Genomic DNA, 21,908 nt, shown 5'->3' with positions numbered 1-21,908 from the left:
GGCAGGCTGCTGATTTGGGCACCCGCCAACCCCCAGCATTATGGGGATGGGCTCGGGATGGGTGGGAAGGTGGGAAGGTGGGAATGGCACCCCCATCCTATTTTACATTCCCCCCCTCCCCACCACCAAAAACACGGCCAGTGGGGGAACGTAAAATCCGGCCCATAGTTTCAAGCACTTTATTCATGTGTGTTGAATGATCATTTGTTGGGACTTCTGAAACCAGATGGACTTGGCTCTTCATTGAAACTCATTGACTCTTGTGGGGGTTATGGACACACCACTTATTGTGAAGCTTCAGAAATCGTGGCAAATCTGAGCTTCTTGACATATGTGGGTTTCTCTGTTTGTGAAGTCGGGATTGGAACCTCACTGGAAAGGCAGCATATGTTGCTCAGCCCCTGATCACCCCTCAGAAGCTGTTGTCTCAGCAGCGTCCACAGCTGAGGCATTCCATATTTTGCAGATGAATGCTTAGCGTTCATAGCCAGGCCTTGCCGGGATTGGAGCAAGTGTGACTGAATCACTTGCAACCTCCTCCCAAGTCAGAAGTATGTGCGGCTTTCATGGGACCACACATATGGGCCTGAAGTATTTTCCCTTCAAGTTGCCAGAGGTCTCATGCCTGTAGCGAGTGTGCCGGATGTGGTGGCACTTCTCCATTGATATTTCTTGAGGCAGAAATCAAGAGACCTTGCAGGGGCCTCACGCTGGCTGAAATTGGGATGTAATGAGAGTCTCACGGGCATGCCTGGCACATTGCTCCGTTGCCCTGGCATCTGCAGTGAGAGCCGTACCATGTATCACCTCAGGGTCTATTGATTCTTCCTCTTCATCACCGTCTGAGGATGAATTCAGCTCCTCCATCCCCCCATCTGGTAATTCCTCACCACTGCACCTTATTCTGTAAGGCACTGCAGATCATAATGATCCAAGAGGCTCTCTGTGGCGTGTACTGCAGAACTCTGTCTGTGCGATCCAGGCAGCGGAACCTCATCTTTAGCAGCCCAATGGCCTGTTCTATTGATTCCCTTGTTGAGGCGTCAGAGGCATTGTACCTCTCATCTGCTGGGCTTTGTGGGTTACACACAGGTGTTCTGAGGATAGCCCCCGTCACCCAGGAACCAACCCTGCAGTTGCACAGGCGGAGCATACAGCTGTGGCACACGAGAGTGACTGGGGATTGACGAGCCACGAGAGCTCCCTGGGAACGAGCACACATCTGCAGGATTTGTTTTCAGTGGTCACAAATCAGCTGCACATAAATGGAATGAAACCCCTTTCAGTTTATGGATGGTGCTGGCTGTTTCCAGGGAGCTCTCAGGGCCACACGTGTGCAATCAATTGCCCCCTTGTACTTGGAAAAATCCAGCTATGGAGCCAAATCCAACAGCTCTGGCTGCCTGGTTCTCAGGGTCAGTGGTGAATCACCCAAAATCATCGGCCCTTTTGAACATGGCCTTGGTGAACTTACCCATGGATCTGTGTGTGGCTGACTGGGAGATGCCCCGCATGTTCCCCCACGGAGCCCTGAAATGACCAGGCAGTGTAGAAATTCAAGGCCATGGTGACTTTTAAGGCCATGAGAATATGATTGCCTCCCATTCCACAGGGCTGTAGGTCTTCCTGAAGGAGCTGACATGGGTCAATGACTGATTGCTGTGACACCCTTAGCAGTCTTTGACGTTGCCTCTCTGACAATTGCAGGTAGTTACTCCACATGCGATATATTCTGTTACATCTTTTACTCAATGTCACGCTGACCCCTGGTTGCCAGCATCCTGAGCTGCCTAAACCTCTGCTGCCATCCCTAGTTGTCCCCCTGGCCATTGCTGCGCCTGATCCTGGGCCATGCTCTGTGACTCCTGTCCTCCTCTGCCGCAGCATCAAAAAGCACTGGGTGCACGAGGCCCATCCTGTCTGCTTGAAGTGACCTGTGGACAGAAGGCCAGCAAAAGGCTGGACAGCATAGTCTGTTTTTATTTATTCTTTCATGGAATATGAGAGTCATTGGCAAGTCATTTGTTACCCAGCCCTAATTGCCTTTGAACTGAGTGGCTTGTTAGGCCATTTCAGAGGGCAGTTAAGAGGCAATCATATTATTGTGGATCTAGGATCACATATAGGCCAAACCAGGTAAGGATGGCAGATTTCCCTAAAGGATATTAGTGAATCAGGTGGGTTTTTACCACAATTAATGGTAGTTTCATGGTCACCATTAATGAGACTAGCTTTGTATTCCAGGCTAATTGAGTTTTAAATTCCATCAGCTGTCATGCTGGGATTTGAACCCATGTCCCATGAGCATTAGCCTGGGCCTCTGGATTACCAGTCCAGTGACATTACCACTACACCTCCATTTCCCCATAAATCTATTTGGCCCCTGTCCCTGACTTGATGACCATAGGCCACACCCTGACCTCCACCCACCTCAGTATGGCCAACTCCCTCCTTGATCTGGTCTCTGGCCACCTCTTCCAGCTGTCATGGTTATGTCCTGGATCTTGCTGACCACCTGAGCTCAATGCAACAGCTCAACATCCTCTCCCATGGTCCATACAAGAGAAGCAGCTTCTACTCACTCCAGGAAGACTACCTTGCCTGCTGCATGCCACCTTTAACCAGTGGTGAATCTGAAGGCAGTTGTTTCATGTTTGCTCCTGACTTAATTGCAAATGGACAATTTAACCTAATGACCATGTGTTTTAATGAGTGCGCATGATTTGATAATGCATTAAAAATAGGTTCCCACATCTTGCCTTCAGGAACCACAATTCACCTTTACTCCACCACCAACATAATTCCCAACCCTCATCCTGCCATCAGGAAGCTAACATTTTGCCTCTGGGACAATTAAATGCTTTTGCCAGCCTTGCTTCTCACTCCCAGGAACTTTACAAGATTCCATCCCAAGACTTCCCGTTGACTTAGTAACAGATTTAAAGTGTCAGGAAAGTGTGGAGGAAACTAATGTTAGATCTTTGTGGGCAGTTTACATTGAGGTCAATGGTAAGCACACTTGCTTCATTGTTGACTGTAAAATCTGGGCCCTTATGTTTACTGTGATATATTTGAAAAACAGGAAAGATACGCCACAGGGTTTTGAAACATTTTGCATTTGTGTGCCTTCGCCTGAACTCCATGTTTTTCCAAACGTTGGAGCATCATTTTCAACCTGTCATTGTGGGTCTGCCTGTATAATTATGTCATCCCAATAGCACAATACACCCAGGGCAGAATTTTGCACTTGGCAGGGACCCTCGGCGGGGGCGGTTGGCTTCACCCACGATTGGCACCGCACAACGATTTTACGCAGGCTGGCCAATTAAAGCCCACCCAGCGTGGAACGCAAGCAGCAGCGCTGAGCACTGCCTGTGCAGGTGGGGGGGAGGAGGGCGAGTGGGCTTCGCGCAAATTTTGCGCATGTGCCAAAAGAGCACTTCAATATCCCTGAGAAACGGAGCTGCCTCAGAGAGATGAAGCGCTGTTTAAAAAAAACTAATGAATAAGATAAAAATGTCATAAAACATGTCCTCTCATGTGACTCTGTAAATTCAAGTGTAAAATTTTTATTTTATTTTTATTTGCTTTAGGAAACCTCATCCTGCTCGTGGATGAAGTTTCTTAAAAAGTGCAAAGACCGCTTGATGTTTTTGCCAGCCCGCCAACCGTAAGCTTGGACGGGCAGCATAAATTTGAATTTAATAACTTTTTAAGTCATTAGTAGTCCTTAGTAGTCCTTTTAATTGTCGGTGGGCAAGCTGCCCGCCAAATGAAATATTGTGGGACTACGCCCGATGTCACCACACGTCATTTTACGCTCGGCCAGGTCAGGCACACACCCGCCTGCCCACCGAGCTCAATATTCTGCCCAGAGTAAAATATCCCCTAGGAAACAGTGACCATAACATGGTAGAATTTAGCATTTAGTTTGAGAGTGAGAAACTTGGGTCGGAAACAACTGTGCTAAGCTTAAATAAGGGTAATTACAAAGGAATGAGGACAGAGGTGGCTGGAGTGGACTGGGAAAGGAGTTTAGCAGAAAAGACAGTTGATGAACAATGGCAGACGTTTAAGAAAATAGTTAATGACTCACAACAAAGATGTAACCCAGAGAGAAAGAAGGATCCTAGAAAGGGGTACACCAACCATGGTTAATCAAGGAAGTTTTACAGTGAGAGAGCGTGAGAGAAACAGCGTGGTCATTTACAGAAAGAGAGTGTGAGAGAAACAGCGTAGCCATTTACAGGGAGAGTATGTGAGAGAAACAGCGTGGTCATTTACAGGGAGAGAGTGTGAGAAAAACAACATAGTCATTTACAGGGAGGGTGTGTGAGAGAAACAGCGTGGTCATTTACAGGGAGAGAATGTGAGAAAAACAACATAGTCATTTACAGGGAGGGTGTGTGTGAGAAACAGCGTGGTCATTAACAGTGAGACAGTGTGAGAGGAGCTGGGCCTTTAACAGTGAGAGCGTGAGAGAAGAGTGTGAGACCATTAAAGAGCGTGAGATGAAAAAGAGCGCAGAGAGCAGCTGATTGGTGAGTTGGATTCGTGAGTATTTCTAGTCTTTAAAGTAAAAGTAAGGTCTTTAGTTTGTGTTTAGATCTCGAGTCTTTTCTTCTCTTTTTCTTAAAGATAGCTTGTTAAGTATAAGATCAATACTGGTGTGTATAAAAAATAATAATAAAGTGTAAAGAGTAGGGATACCAGAGTAATTAATTAATAAATTGAATAAAATATGATAGCAATGGCGGGATGGGTGATGTCTACCTGCTGCAGCATGCGGGAACTGCTGGACACCAAGATGATCCTGAGCAAACACACCTGTACCAAATATCTGCAGCTCGAGGAACTTCAGATCCGAGTTAGGGAGCTGGAGTCCGAGCTGCAGACATCGCACCACATCAGGGAGGGGGAAAGTTGCCTGGACGCTTTGCTCCAGGAGGCAGTCATACCTCTCAGGTTAGGTCATTCAAATTTGGTCTATGATCAGGGACAGGAGGGTGGGACTGCAGGTGAAGCAGTGGGGTAGCGTTCAAGGAGCCTCGGCCACTGCAACTGTCCAACAGTTACAAGGTTCTTGCAAGCTGCTTTGGGAGAGCGGGGCCTGCACTGCAGGGAGGATGAGTGAACTGGCCATGGCACTGTGGTAGAGGGAGGGAGCCATTCAAGTGTGGGGAGGGAATGGGGGATTAGTAGTGGTAGGGGGACAGTATAATTAAGGTGATAGATACTGGTTCTCAGCAGCCGTGAGCGTGAGTCCCAAAGGCTGTGTTGCCTGCCCGGTGCCAGGGTTAAGGACAGTTCCTTAGGGCTGCAGAGGAACTTGGAGTGGGAGGGGAGGGATCCAGGTGTCATTGTCTATGTTGGTACCAATGACATTGATAGAACTAGAAAGGAGGTACTGCTGAAAGAATTTGAACAGTTGGGAGCTAAACTAAAAAGCAGGACCTCCGAGGTAGTAATCTTGCGATTGCTACCTGAGCCACGGGCAAACTGGCATAGGGTAAATAAAGTCAAGGAGTTAAATGCACAGCTCAGAGGTTGGCGTGGGAGGAATGGGTTTCAGTTCATGGGACACTGGCACCAGTACTGGGGTAAAAGGGAGCTGTTCTGGTGGTAAGGTCTTCACTTGAACCATGCTAAGGTCAGTGTCCTGGTGAATCAAATAACTAGGGCTGTAGAAAGGGCTTTAAACTAAATAGAGTTGGGGAGGGTTCTGGAAAGGGGATACATAGGCTTACAAAGCGTAAGGATATAGCAGCATTGCAGGTAAGCTATTTAGATAATGATACCCAGAGTGTGACAGGAAGGGATAGAGTGTACAAACATTAAAAAAAACAGCAGCCAATAGGGTCAAAGAGGAAAAAAAGTTAAAAAGGCAAAATTAATGGCCCTTTACTTAAATGCATGTAGTATTCAGGACGAAATAAATGAATTAACGGCACAAATAGAGGTGAATGGATATGATCTTATAACCATTACAGAAACGTGGTTAGAAGGAGATCAAAGCTGGGAACCAAATATTCAGGGGTATGTGACTTTTCTCTCAAGGATAGGCAGGAAGGAAAGGGTTGGTGGGGTAGCTTTGTTAGTATGGGATGGAATAAGTATGATAGCAAGAAAGGATCCTGGATCGGAAGATGTAGAATCCATATGGGTGGAGGTAAGAAGTAAGAAAGGGAAGAAGACACTAGTGGGAGTAGTCTATAGGCCCCCTGACAGTAGCTATACCATAGGACACAGAATAAATCAGGAGATAATGAGGACATGTAAAAAAGGCAGTACAGTAATCATAGGTGTCTTTAATCTTCATGTAGATTGGGAAAATCAAATTGGCAGAGATAGACACGATCACGAGTTCATAGAGTGTATTCGCAACAGTTTCTTAGAACAATATGTTGTGAATCCAACCAGGGATCAGGCTTTTTTGGATCTGGTAATGTGTAATGAGGTAGGTTTAATAAATGATCTCAGAGTAAAGGATTCCCTAGGAAACAGTGCCCATAATATGGTAGAATTTAGCATTCAGTTTGAAAGTGAGAAACTTGGGTTGGAAACAACCGTGCTGAACTTAAATGAAGGTAATTACAATGGAATGAGGGCAGAGTTGGCTAGAGTGGACTGTGAAAGGAATTCAGCAGAAAAGATGGTTGATGAACAATAGCAGACGTTTAAGAAAATAGTTCATGACTCTCAACAAAGATATATCCCTGTGAGGAAGAAGGGTTCAAGGAACTAACCATGGTTAACCAAGGAAGTTAAGGGCAGTATCAAATTGAAAGAAAAAACATACAATGTGGCAAAGATTAGTGATAAGCCAGAGGATTGGGAAAGTTTTAAAAACCAACAAAAGATGACCAAAAAAAATAGAGTGAGAAAATAAACTTTGAGGGTAAACTAACAAGTAAATAAGAACGGACAGTGACAGCTTCTTTAAATATATAAAAAGGAAGAGAGAGGCCAAAGTAAACATAGGCCCCTTAGAGAATGAGGCTGGGGAAATAATATTAGGGAACCAGGAAATGGCAGAGGAGTTGAATAAATACTTTTCTTCAGTCTTCATGGTAGAAGATACTAATGGCATTCCAAAAATATTAAATAATCAAGGGGCAAAAGGGGCTGAGGAAATAATTGCAATAACTATCACGAGAGAAAAAGTACTAGGGAAACTAATGGGGCTAAAGGCTGATAAGTCCCCTGGACCTAATGGATTGCACCCTAGGATATTAAAGGAAGTAGCTACAGAGATAGTGGATGCACTGGTTGTAATCTTCCAAGAATCCTTAGGTTCTGGAAAAGTCCCAGAGGATTGAAGAATGGTCAATGCAACACCCTTATTCAAAAAGGTAGACAAAAACAGGTAACAATAGGCCGGTTAGCTTAACATCTGTCATTGGGAAAATGTTGGAGCCTATTATAAAGGATGTAATAGCAGAGCATTTAGAAATACATAATCTAATCAAGCAGAGTCAGCATTGCTTCATGAAGGAGAAATCATGCCTAAAAAAATTATTAGAATTCTTTCAGGAGGTAGTAAGCAGGATAGATAAAGGGGAACCATAGATGTAATATATTTAGATTTCCAAAAGGCATTCAATAAGGTACTGCACATAAGGCTATTTAATAAGATAAGAGCCCATAGTGTTGGGAGTAGTATATTAGTATGGATAGAGGATTGGCTAACCAATAGAAGACACAGTTGAAATAAGGGGGGAGTTTCCAGGATGGAAATCTGTAACTAGAGGAGTGCCACAGTGATCAGTGGAGGGATCTTCTTATGAGGAGAGGTTGAGTGGGTTGGGCCTGTACTCATTGGAGTTTAGAAGAATGAGAAGCAACTTTATTGAAACATATAAGATTCTTAGGGGGCTTGACAGGGTAGATGCTGAGAGATTGCTTCCCCTTGTGGGAGAGTCTAGGATCAGAGGGCATAATCTCAGAATAAGGGGTCGCCCATTTAAGACAGAGATGAGGTGGAATTTCGTCTCTCAGAGGGTAGCGAATCTGTGGAATTCTTTACCACAGAGGGCTGCAGAGGCTGGGTCATTAAGTATATTCAAGGCTGAGATAGTAATCAGTAAGGGAATCAAGGGTTATAGGGAAAAGGCAGGAAAGTGGAATTGAGGATTATCAGATCTGCCATGACCTCAGTGAATGGAGGAGCAGACTTGATGGGCCGAATGTCCTACTTCTGCCCCTATGCCTTATGGTCTTATGATGGAAGAGCAGGCACTTGCAAATGTGAGCGATGGTCATGGCCAGCCAGAACAGCAGCATGATGCGACACCGTGGGAACCTGAAGTGATGGGCATTTTTTCGCCGTAGTTCTGCATGAGGTTATGTATGACGACATGGTGCACAGCGCCTCAGTGAGATCCTCTCCTGAAACAATGGGGATACAGTCGGAACCACAGCAGGATGAGGATCAGGATGGCGATATAGCAGACTGTGTGCATGGAGCTTCAGATACATCATCCATAGGTAATGCTTGAACTCCTGACACCAAGAATGCTGTCAAAAAATCTTGGAAACAATGGTAGCCATTGTGAAATTCCATGCTAATTGTTCCCTAGAATAGGATCCTGCAGAGAGAGGAGTGCTGCATCACCGAGACACTATTGACGATCATGGGGCTTTGGAAGTATCAGTCACAGAGGATCCAGGTACTTATTCGACTTCAATTGTGATTCAATCTCAAGCATTTGAATGAATGTATTCTGAATTGACCAAGCAGAAGCTTCACACTGCTCTGAAGGGCAAATGTCTCCTATCAGACCCAGCTCCCAAGAGATTTTTAAGAAGGAATGGTACTGCAATATGTGATGGCAATTAGCCTTCAACACCACCTTTCTGTCCTCCTGAAATCATCCCCATAAACGTTGTTTCACATCCACTCAATGTTTTCATTTATGTATACTGAACATGCACACGAATGCGCAGCGGAAGAAAGTCTACTGGATGAGGACCATGAGGACCCGGTAGAGCATTCATTCCATGAATTCATTCAATAAGCTACTATTTCCAGGAAGTCAATGCACGAATGCAGAAGCAATGTTGCTGGTTCTGACATTCACCATGAGATACTGTTTATCATCTGCTGTGGTGATGCATCTCTTGGAACTTGTAAATGCTTTATGTGGGAAGTTGATTTTTAAGCCTACAAAGTCAATGCTCAAAAAAATCTTCTCCAGCAATGCAGTGAACTTAAAATTCCATTTCTAACACTTGTATTGCTATAGTTATGTCAGCTCTTTCAGAGCTCTTGAAGAGGAAGTGGTTCTATGTCCTAATTGTGAGCAGCAATGTGTAGTTAAAAACCTAGCCAATGGCAACTTTTTGTCACTTCAGATCTCAAGTCACAAGTGCAGACACTGTTCCAGAGAGATGACATTAGGGAAAATCTGAAGTACAGAGAAAACCATAGAAATTTGGTAGAGGGTAATATTGAGGACATATATGATGGATCACATTACAGGAAAATGTCTGAGGAATGCCAACCACTTAGTGATAGAAATAACTTCTCATACATCATCAACTCGGATGGGCTCCTAGTATTTAAATCTTCTAAGTGCTCATTATGGCCTGTGTATTTAATGATTAATGAACGCCCCATGAAAGTCAAAACTAGTAATCTTATTCTTGCTGGGTTATGGTTTGGAAAATGTGAACGTGAGGTGGAATTATTCCTGGATGAAATTGTCAATGAAGCGGGGAGACTGTCAGAAGAAGGGCTTGAACGGAATCGAGGCGGGGAAGTGGTAACCAGCAGATTGTTTGCACTTTGCTGTTGCGTAGATTCTCCTGCACGTGCTGCAATGCAGAATACTGCCAGATTTAATGGATATTAGGGATGTGGTTTGTGCCACCATCCAGGTAAGGCAGTAGAGCAGGTTGTGAAATTCCCAATACATGTCTGCGAGTATGAGGACAGGACAGATGATGGAATACCTCAGGACATGTCAAGAGCACTGGAAGAGGGGAGGACAGTTAACGGTGTTAAGGGACCTAGTGTCTTTGTGAACTTGCCACTCTTTTCATTTTCTTAGGGATTTCCCCAGACTTCATGCATGGCCCCCTGCTGGGAGTTGCTTGACAGTTAAGTGAACTGTGGCTTTCCTCACCAGCAGATGAAGAATTTTACATTCAGTCTCCCTGAAGTATATTTGTGCCGGATGAGCGTCTGCATTCCATCAGGCCGTCAAGTTTTGCAGCAAGGTCCCTGAGACCATTAGCTGAAAAGAAATACTGGAAAGCCTCCGAACGGTACATGTGATCATTGTTCTACAGCCTGTCATGTTTAAACGGAATACTTTCAAATATTTCTTTTGATCACTGGGTTGTGCTCGTGCAGATTTCTTTCCTCCTGTTTTCTCTCCTGATGAGGTAAGCAAATGTGATGCTTTGCTGTATTCATTTGTGGGCAGGGTGCAAATTCTGTACCGTGATGCCACTATGACCTCCAATATGCACTGGCTGACACATCGTCCAAAAAGCATAGAGTTGTCGGGCCCCTTGTGGACTCATTCTTGCTTCCCCTTCAAGGCCAGCAATTAACAGGTGAAGCGACAACTCAAAGGGTACAGGGGAATTGTCTTCCAAGTGGTGCATAAGTTTCTCCTCATGCAAAATCTGCCACTCATGATGGGTGAGTTTGTGAGCTCACCATTAGGAGATTCTGTTGTGCGATGCTAAGCCCTAAGGAGTGAGAGGACAGTGCCCATGAAACCCTCGGAGGGGTAGACCTTTTTGGCAAAGGTGTCATGCAGATCTCCAATCCTCAAGAAATAACAGCTTTAGCTAGAAGGGGCTACACCGTTGCTGGGGATGAAATGGCTCATGGATATCATAGAATGCGCAAGGATAGGGTGTTCCTTTGTACACCGCAGTACAGAGCTGAAACAATGCAAGGAAATAACTCTATTGTTTTATTTGGCAACCAAAAAATTGGGGAGCTACAGATTATCTTCACATTTCAAGGTCATTGCTTTATGATTATCAAAGAACTATTGTTCCAAGACACTGCCTCATTCCAGGATCTGGAAACAGGATGTATTGCACATCTATGGATTTGCACAGGCATTTCCCCTGACATCCAGGCAGTGCTGGCTGAAGAAGCCATGGTCACCTCCATTAAAATGGAGTTTGGTGACATATGCTACGCTACATACTTTCCAAATCACGTGGCTCTGAACTAGACCTATGCTTTTTTCCAGCATTTCTGTTCTGAGACTGAGCTGTTCTGTCATTTGGGGGTCAGCATTCCACTTATAATCACAGTAGAGAAATGTGTCCATTAGGACAGCCAGTTTATATAACCCCATATTCGCAAAACACTTGGTGGGTGCAAGGGTGAATGATATCCTAAGGAACTGTAATAGAAGTAAAACAAAATATATGATTAATGTCATAAAGAAATAATTTATTGTCTTTGTGATGGCATCATGCCAATAAAACAGTAATACATCACACAACACTGAGTCTACATATAAATGCGCAAAGAGAAATAAGGTTTGAATGTACAAATATATATCCATGCATGAAAATCTGTACTGAAATTGTCAGTAATGTATTTATGTATTTTTAAAAAATTTCTTTCTGCATCAAGAATAAAAAAAAAGATACAATCAACATACACCTTGGCTGGAATTTCATTAAAACAACACGCCAATTGCAAAAAAGTATAAAGCTTTTGGTCGGCGCGGGGAGGGTCAAGGCCAGGGGAAGGGTGAGTCTGAGGGAGAGAGACAGAGTGGCGGGAGCAGGTTGGGGAGCGATAACTGGAGCTAAGGGACAGGGAGAAATAGTGCCAATGCTACATTTCGGGGGGGGGAAAGGATGGGTGGAGGCGAGTGACGGGAGGAGGGAGCTGGTTTGTACAAGGAGAAATGGGGAAATTTCTGCATCTAGTTGGCAAGGCTGCATGCAACTCAAGGGAAATTCAGCTGGTGGGCACAGGGGTGAGGGTTAATGGAATTAAAATCAATTACAAAGCCAGTGACTGAGATCATTACATAAAGACAGACCAGAGAGAGGCATTCACTGGCGTTCAGTTTAAAATTGACAGTGCAATACGATACAGCTGAAGCCGGCTGATAAGTACTGGTGCCTATACTGCACACCACTTGGAAATTGGAAGCCCAACTGGATTTCTGAAGAGCCCAGTAGAATTGCCAGTTTATTAGATGTTTCCATTAAACTCCAGTTGAGACCAGTAAAGCACTATTCAGGCTAGTTCAGGCTTCAACTGGTCTGAACTGATTTTTCCTTCTGGGTAAGGTGTTGGACGTAGTTTGGTAGGTCTTATTAAGGCGCTCATAAGTTTAGGTAGTTCAACAATAAGTATTTATTAATTACTAGAAACTATATACATAGGGTACAGTAAAGGCCCAAGCCAGGAACTGTCTCTATGCTAGTTTCTACGTGGCTCTGTCCAACACTACACTGACTCCTAGGTGCGGGTCATGTGTTCTCTTACATCACTGTGTGGGTGGTATTATACTCAGTCCTATGGTAACCTTTTATGTGCCAAACCCTTTATGCTACACTTCCCCTCAAATCTTTATCCAACGTATTTACAAGTTATCTCAGCTTACCTCATGTATCACATCATTACTACTACCCGATCTCACCCCTCAAGTCTGATTCAGAGGTTCAGGCAATCTGGAGGCCTTATTACCTTTCTATATCTTGTCCTCACTACTGTTGGAGGAGTGGTAGGCTCTGTCGCTGCAGATAAACTTTGCTGAATGTGAGGTTGTTCTGGCATCTGGGCATCTTCCTCAATTTCACTACACTGGGAGGAACCCTTCAAAGAACGAGGGCGAGGCTCCTCCTGTTTCTCCTGAGAGTACCCTCTGGGGTGCCAATGAGGTATGACTAGGGTTGGTCATTGTCTTTCTGGATGATAGTGCCCTCTCTCTCAAGCAGACCTTGTCATCCTTTCATAGCTGTGGCAAGTGCCTGGTGCAGTACCTTTTGTTGTAGGTGGAAGCCTGCTTCTGCCTGTAGTACTGCAATCTGTCTTGGATGTCCTGGTAATCCTTGGTTACCAACGCTGTTATTTGTTTCCTCCGCAGGATTGGGAGTTGTGTGCGGAGTTTTCTGCCCATCAGGTGTTTGGATGGGGTAAGCTACATTGTAATGTGATGGACCTGTAGGTTAACAGTGCTGTTTGGAAGTCTTCATTCTTTTGTAGGAGGGCTTTTATAGTGTGGACCCCTCTTTTGGCCTCCCAGTTTGACTGTGGGTATTTTGGGGAGCTGGTACAGTGGTGGAAGCTGGATGTGATGGCAAATTGGGCGAAAAACACGTTTAAAAAATGTGGGGTCTTATTGGACACAATCTCATCCGGGATGCTGTGACTCGTAAACATCTATTTCAGTGCTTTAACTACTGCATCTATGGTTGTCGTGTACAGTTGCTTTGCCTCAACACACCTGGAAAAGTAATCCACCACAATAAGAAATAATGTTCCATTGAAGACAAATAAATTGATGCCCGGCATCTCCCATAGCCCTGTAGGGAACTGTGTGGGGATGAGGGGCTCTCTTTGGTCCTGCCTGTACAGCGCACACACACCTGACAGTTCACTACTGTGTCCTCAATCGCCTTGGAAATGCCTGGCCACAAGACAACGGATTGGGCCTGTGGCCTGCACTTGGTGATGCTCAGGTGGCCCTGGTGTATTTTTTGAAGTATCTCCAGCCGAAGGAAAACTGGGATGACTAGCCACTTATTGTAGACCAGGACATGTCAATGACTGTAAAGTATTATTGTTATTTGAACCAACAAAGTGGTTCACTGGTACCACTGCTTGGTCTCTGTTGTGGCCACCCTTGTTGGCAGTGATGGTGGATGCTGGCACACTTCTCATCTCACACTTGTTCCTGGCAAATCTGTTGTAGTTGCTTGCGGTCGCTGGACGATGTCTCCTTGTCAGTTGGGAGCATGTTTCCAGGTCCTCGATCAGATTGACATCCTGTTTTGTTGCAAGGTCCACTGTGGCCCTGGAAGGTGTGTCCGCCATTGTTTGGTTTTTTGCCCTGGCTCTATACTGTCTCATAGGTGAACATCATGATGCATGGCAGAATCTCTGGATTTTGGGAGGCATCTAAAAATTTCTTGCACGTCCACGTGACTGCAAGGGCTTTCTTTTCGATGACAATGTACCTCGTCTTTGAATCCAGCAGCCCTCTGGAAGGATAGTACACCGGTTGGCAACTTCCATCCAGGTGCTCTTAAGGTAGGACCACTCCAGGGCCTGTGGAAGAAGCATCCACTGCTATGTTGGTGAGCAGGGATGGGCTGTAGTCGGCCAGAATATCGGTTGAGAGCAGCATCATTTTGATGTGAATGAATGCTTGCTCTTGATGTGTATCCCAGCTCCATGCCTGGTCTTTCTTAAGTAGGTGTCTCAAAGGTTCTGTGATCTGTGCCAGATTTGGTAAGAGTTTTGCCAACTGGTTCACCATCCCTAGGAATGTCTGGAGGTCCTTAATTGAGGATGGGGTTGGGAACTTGCTAATAGATTTTGTTTTGTGTGGGTCCGCTGTGATGCCTTTATTGCTGATGATGTGTCCCAGGAACCGAAGTGATGTCGTGCAGAACTCACATTTCTCATTCAGCATCAGCTCTGCTTCCGGCAGGTGTTCTAGGACTGTTGTGAATCTTTTGCCATGTCCACCACTGTTGTGCCGTGAACCAAAACATTGTTCACATGGCAGACGGCACCCTGTAGGCCTTGTAAAATAGCTGACATTATGCGTTGAAATATTTCTGGTGCTGAGACTCTGAGGTGATTCCAAATGGCAGGAAGTTGAAGCAGAATGTGCCAAAGTGGGTAATGAATATGGTCAGCAACCTGGACTCTTGGTCAACAGAAAGTTGCCAAAAGCTGCTGTAGGTGTTGAGTTTTGTATATACTGTGCTCTTAAGAGTGTTTAATCAGGCCTTCATCCACTTAGGACATCAGGTGTACTTCTCTGGCTATGTCTTTATTGAGCTGTGTCAGGTCAATGCAAATACGGATGGACCCGTTTGGTTTTGGGACTGGGACCATCCCAGAGCACTATGCAGTTTTTCCAGGTGGTTCTGTTTTTGTTTTGGATTTCCAGCATCCACAGTAGTTTTTTGTTTTTAACACTATGCAGTTGGTTGTGTGACCGGGGAGATGGCCTCCATGTTTGAAGTTTCAGCAGTTTTCTTTGTTTAACTCTACGGCACACGGGAGGGAAGCAGGAAAATAGATTCTTACATGGAGGCTCAGAACCTGCAACGGTGAGTCAGTGGTGAGAGGGCTTGTGAAGTGGGGCCAGGGACATGGAGAAGTGAAGTGGGAAGGGCTTGGTGTCCTGGCTGTGGTGGGGGTGGGGGTGGTGACAGTCAGTCAAGCTAAGAAAATAAGGGGCCTAAAGGTAATATCAGTACTGTCCAAATGTGTGTCCACCTCAGGGTGTTGGCTGGTAGAGTCCTTACAGGGCTTTGAGTTCACCTACAACGTTTCAATTACTCCTGCTGAGAGGGGTCTCGGACAATGTCCTTTATAATGCATAGAAGTGAGGGCCAGCTGAGCCTGCAAGTTCAGTCATGTCCCACAGGGCGATGAGTACAACACTGGACACTAACATGAACATTCTAATGAGAGTGAACAAAAAAAAACACAACATTGTTTCTTCCACAATAAAGGAAATGTCTCTAACGCCCCTGTAACTATCAATGCGTGCCAATTATGAGGCATGCCAGTATATTTAGCTCTCTGACTAAGCTAATCTTAACAAATAACGATGAGGCACACATGAATAAAGTGAAACAAGTGTAATGTGGAATACTTGTAAAAAAAAAACACATGTGCCATTTTTGTGCTTTCAGTCTAATGTAAATGGCATTGGAGTTGGGCAGAAAAGTTGTGGCCATCATGCAGAGGTTCCCTGTTTGACCAGGAGGCTCTTTAATAGGCCATCCATGAATGCAGCATTGTCAGTTGATGGCAGGTTTCCCCAATAAAAACTTCTGCGCCGCTAAATCACATGTATTTTACATGCAGACTGCTGGCAGTTAGAATTTTAATTATAATTGTGTGGGAAAAGGCAAAAAGAGAGAGATCGGAAGGGTCACTCACGTCTGTTACAATATCGGGAATGATACACTGCTGACAAAGACCCAGCCGACCTTGGTTTTGTAGAATTTAATTCTCCGCATAGCTACTTCCACGTCTCTAAGAGCAGGAACAATGCAAACATGATTTCAAATGCAGAGCTCCTGAGAGTGAAGTATGTTGAAAATATTTAGCTCCCCAATGACCCTGTGAGTTTAACCACTAAGCAAGTGAGATACACAGACCAGGAATGACACAATTGTGCTCCCAGTCTCTATCAAGTTCACTAATCCCAGGTGAAAGGTGAGAGGAATATATCAATTAGCTTCAGTGCCCCTAGATTAATGGAGGGAAATTGGGTTCCTGGTTACTATCCAACAAAGCCTGTTCGTGCATCTGGGGATAGGAGCATGCTCGACTATTTTGGAAACCTCCTCCCATCATCCCACTTAAGATTCAAGCATGTTGATATTCACTGTCAAAGCTGATGCTCATTTATGGTCAACAATGGACCCTTACCCCAGGAAGGAGGCAATACCTTTTGATTATGAGGAAGAGAATTAGCATGCAAGTGCAAAAGAAATAAAATATTCAATAGAACAATTTTACTGTCATCTCATTTGTCACTTTTCTGAAAGTCAAATTATATCAATAGAGTCTTGATAGATTTTTGATACATCAACATTTTATTGTCAATTCTTGGCCTTTGTAACAATTTTACTGCAGTACTTTCATGCACATATACACTTTATCATCAGTTTCTTGTCACTTTTGATGAACTACACATCAAGTAACATAAAAAGATGCTGGAATGAGAGTTTTTACAAACCATTAATTCTGATTATTATTCAGGGATTATCATGTTATTACTTTAGATTTACAAAGCTGTGAAGAAACAAAATCTAAAGATAGTGATGTCATAGAACCTTGGCTGGAAAACCGGGTCTATTTTTGATCAGAATTATTTTTTGTGGGAAAGTAATGCACAGAAAGAATGTTTTTTTATTCATTCATGGCATATGGGCATCGCTGGCTGGGCCAGCATTTATTGCCCATTCCTACTTGCCCTTGAAAAGGTGGTGGGGAGCTGCCTTCTTGAACTGCTACAGTCCATGTAGTGTAGGTACACCCACAATGCTGTTGGGGAGGGAATTCCACGATTTTTACCCTGTGACAGTGAAGGAACAGCGATAAATTTTCAAGTCAGGGTGGTGTGTGGTCTGCAGGTGGTGGTGCTTCCATGCATCTGCCCTTGTCCTTTGAGGTGGTAACAGTCGTAGGTTTGGAACGTGCTGTCGAAGGAGCCAACAGTGATTAAAGAGTAGAATCACCGTTAAAATGTAGGTACTCGGCCTCATTACAACATTTAAATGACCAACCCACCTCCTGACAGTGGACTGGGAGAGTCTCCCAGCCCTCTTCCTAGAGTGGGTTGGGTCTCTTCTTTGGATTTTTAGTAATTTAACCTCCTACGCGAACCAAAAACACCCATTTTTGTGTGTTAAAACTACCCTCATAGTCTTTCCCAATTCAATTTAGTAAAACTCTTCACCACTTTAAACCCCTCTCCTAAGCCTTCTCTTAGCCTTCCCAGCTCCTGATAAAATAGTATCAGTATCTCAAATATCTTTGCATTACCATAGTTTCTCATCTTAAGCACCATCCTGGCAGGAAATCGGGATCAATTCAACCACTTTTGTGCACCAGAAGTGTCCTTAATGTTCCAAAATGGCACCTGCTGAGTCACACAGTGAGTGAATGGTCACCGGATGTATGCAGAGCAAGTAAATTATGCTATCAATCAGTGTGCAATGCTGATTTGACACCATTGGTCTTATTTTGCAGGCTAATGCCCTCTTCTAACCTCGCGCAGCTGACCACACTTTCAGCGACAGGAAGCCCACCGCCCACCGCGCCCCCCCCCCCCCCCACCGCCCCCCAAATCTATTTAAAGGGATTACCAACTTCTTACAAGCTAGTTCTTATTGAGTTCTTCAGGCTGTTGTTATATGATTCTACAATTGTTTCTTTGCATAGTTATTTCAAGTTAAAAAAGTCTATAGGCATCCCTCTGGGAATATAGCATGACTTGCAGAAGAAACAGGGGGCACATAGAGCAGGACAAGCTGGAAGAGGGAGCCACCTGCTGACCATGTGGCTGATAACTCCTATGCGCAATCCACCCATGTACGCACAGCATTCACAAAATGGAAGCCACACACCGCCACACAAAATGTGAAAAGAGCAGATTATCGGTGTGCTGAAATAATGCTTTGGCTGCCTGGACTGGTCCTAGAGTCACCAGAGAATAAACTTTACAAACCAAACTTATAAATGAAATAATTCCATATTGCATGCAAAAGTCAGCAATCATCCTTGTGCATTCACTTATATGTGTGCCTTTGCCTGTCATAGTGCTCCTATGTGGTGCTATCCCAGCATGCCTGGTGGAAGACTGTTGACTTTCAATGGAGGAAACAGCAGATAATTTTGGAGGACAACCCTGAGCAGCTCTGGGCGGAGAAGGCCTGTTGTGAGCTATCATCTCAGCATGTGTGCAAATGGACTTGGCCACCTCTTCCATGTTGGAGAGAATTGACACCAAGCTCTGCCCCAAACTGGTGCTGGGCTCCTCCATGCTTCTTGACATTGACTGCAGGCTTTCTTTCAGGCATCCTAATGTACCGAGCGTTGTGTATACCCATCAGCCTTCTTCTGTAGGTTGCCACATCGCGATGCTTATGTAGTTGTGGTTGGGGGTGTGGTGGGCGAGCGGAGGGTTAGGCCCAGGGGTGAAGTAAGAGGTGCATACTTGAACCATCTACAAATTGTAAACCAGAAGAAAGTTTGGGATGTGGGCAGATGGAATGTGGGAAGGCTGAGATTTGAAAATACAATCATCATTGATAGTTTCAGCCCTGTCACTATGCATGACCTCAACAATGGCCACCCCAATAATGGCCAGCACTGTCTTCTCCTTAGGGGTTCGGACATGAAGATCCCCCTCTGATTAACTCATGCTGCCTTTGGTTGTGGGTCACTATTTCCTGCAAGAGAGACATGTTAGTAAGTGTTGTGAAGTCTGCTTTGATGATGTGGCTTCATGGTTGAATAGCTGGCAGTATGTGCAATCTATGTGATTTGAATCTTGCAATGAGGATGTTGCAAGGATGCAGTGGAGCATATGAATGTCAGGTATGACTTATGATTATGGAGATTGTTGGTCAGTGAGTGATGTGGGTATAGTGAATTGAATAGTGTCTGAGGATAGCACTGTAGTTGGTCAGTTATGGCATTTGAAGAAGCACTTACTGACCTTGTCACTTAGGTGAGGCCATTAAATGTCCTGCAGCACTGCATCCAGGTCCTTGTGGCTTGACCCCTGGCACGTTCTCCATGGCCACTATGATAACTGTCACTTTAAGGTCAGTTCAACTGAGTAGGGGTCACTTGATTTGTTCAACCAATGTGTGGCTAGCATGGGGGAATAAATTCTAGAAAGGGGTTTCCTAAAAAAAGATGGCTGTATGAGAGCTGGATACAAGCAGCCACAGAAACTCTAGTGCAAATAAAGTTCATTTTGTTTGACTAAGAAGCCTCCCAAAGTGTGTTTCTACAACTACCTACTCCCTCTGCTATCTCAGTGCATGTCTGAAGAGTTCCTGTACATATAGGACATCTCCCTTCTTTTCTACCTCTTGCTGTGCAACATTCATAAGACCATAAGAAACAGGAGTAACAGTGGGCCATTCAGTCCATCAAAGCTGCTCTTCCATTCAATAAGGTCAATGCTGATCTGATTGTGGCCTTACCTCTGATTTGATACCATCCTTAACTTCCTTAGTTGGCCACTAATGATGCATCCTTCTGGTGGGGTCTTTCTTTCTCAGTGGGATCTTTGTTGAGAGTTATGAAATATCTCCTTAAATGTCTGTTATCACTTATCTATTGTCTTACCTTTTAATCTATTTTGCCAGTCCACTTTAGCCAACTCTGACTTCACACCCTTGTAATTACCTTTAAGTTTAAGACACTCGATATGGACACACATTTCTCACTCTCAAACTGAATGTGAAATTCCATCATGTTATGATCACTCTTACCTAGAGAATACTTTACTATGAGGTCTTTAGTTAATGCTGTCTCATTACACATTACAAGGTCCAAAATAGCCTGGTCCCTGGTAGGCTTCAGAATGTATTGTTGTAAGAAACTGTCCTATGTACACTCTATGAACTCATCTTCCAGGCTACCTTTGCAAATTTGATTTGTCCAATTGACATGAAGATTAAAGTCATCCACAATTATTGCCGTATCTTTCTTGCAAGCCCCTATTATTTTTGGATGTATACACTGTCCTACTGTGTAGCTACTGTTAGGATGCTCATAAATTACTCCCACCAGTGACTTTTTTCCTTTGCTATTTCCTATCTTCATCCAAACTGATTCTACCTGTGGAATTTTCCGTTCCAGTGGCAGGTGAGAAAGTCTGTGTGATTGTCACTGGGTGGCGAGGTGGATTTTCACATCCAATTTTCCACTTCTCAACTGATTGGCCTCAATTTTTTGGTCATCGGGCATGCATGATCAGCGGGCCTGGGAGCAGACAGGAAATGGGCCATTGGCTGTGATCGGCTCCCAGCCATGATTTCACACTGGCTGGCCAATTAAAGGCTAGCCAGTATGAAATGTGCACTGAAATGCTCAGCGCTAGCGGAGTGGGGGCAGGAAGAGGGCAGGCGCTGACATAACTGAGGGTGCAGGTGAGCGCTTCGAGAGAGCTTCCTGAAGGCAGACAGATGCCCCAGGGAACTGTGGACCTCCACAGGCTAAAGGACACAACTAAAATGCTGCAAAATATGTCCATGCAGCACAATCAAGCACCTGAAAGCAGACCTCATAAAAACCAATCCCCAGATATCTCTTTATTTTATTTCCCCACGGAGATTTCATCCCGCCCTGGATCGAGGTTTGAGTAAAAATGTGAATGCCACCTGGGAGAATGGCCCGTCCGCCAACCGTAAATGTGGACGGGCCACATAAAATCACTGTTGATTGCATCATTAATAGGCTTAACTGCCCACTTAATTGTTGGCAGGCGTGCTTCCGACAGCCATGCGCGACCACCAAGCGAAATATCGCATGAGTGCGCGATGACGTCAGTACACAATTCCCAGCACGGTTCAAGCGAAACCTGTTCCCCCAGAACAGCTCCCTTCCACCCCAGTACTGGTGCCAGAGCCCCATGGGTTTCAGTTCATGAGGCACTAGCACCAGTACTGAGGTGGAAGGGAGCTGTTCCGGTGGGATGGGCTTCACTTGAACCGTGCTGGACCAGTGTCCTGGCAAACCGAATAACTAGGGCTGTAGGGAAGGCTTTAAATTAAACAGAGCGGGGAGGGTTCTGGAGAGGGGATACGTCGGCTTACAAAGCAAAAGGATATGGCAGCCTTGCAGGGCAGCTATGTAGGTAACGATACCCAGAGTGTTACAGGAAGGGACAGAGTGTACAAACATAACAAAAGGCAGCAAATAGGGTCAAAGGGGGAAAAAAATGGTAAACAGGCAAAGTTAATGGCCCTTTACTTAAATGCCCGTAGTATTCGCAACAAGAAAATGAATTAACGGCACAAAAGGTTAATGGGTATGATCCTATAGCCATTACGGAGACATGGTTACAAGGAGATCAAAGTTGGGAACTAAATGTTCAGGGGTATGTGACTTTTCAAAAGGACAGGCAGGAAGGAAAAGGTGGTGGGGTAGCTTTGTTAGTACGAGATGGAATAAGTACAATAGCAAGAAAGGATCT

The sequence above is a fragment of the Cetorhinus maximus genome, chromosome 11 (genome assembly GCF_964194155.1).
Source record: "Cetorhinus maximus chromosome 11, sCetMax3.hap1.1, whole genome shotgun sequence".
NCBI lineage: Eukaryota > Metazoa > Chordata > Chondrichthyes > Lamniformes > Cetorhinidae > Cetorhinus > Cetorhinus maximus.
The sequence above is the reverse complement of the archived record's forward strand: the minus strand, read 5'-3'. Positions refer to the sequence as shown.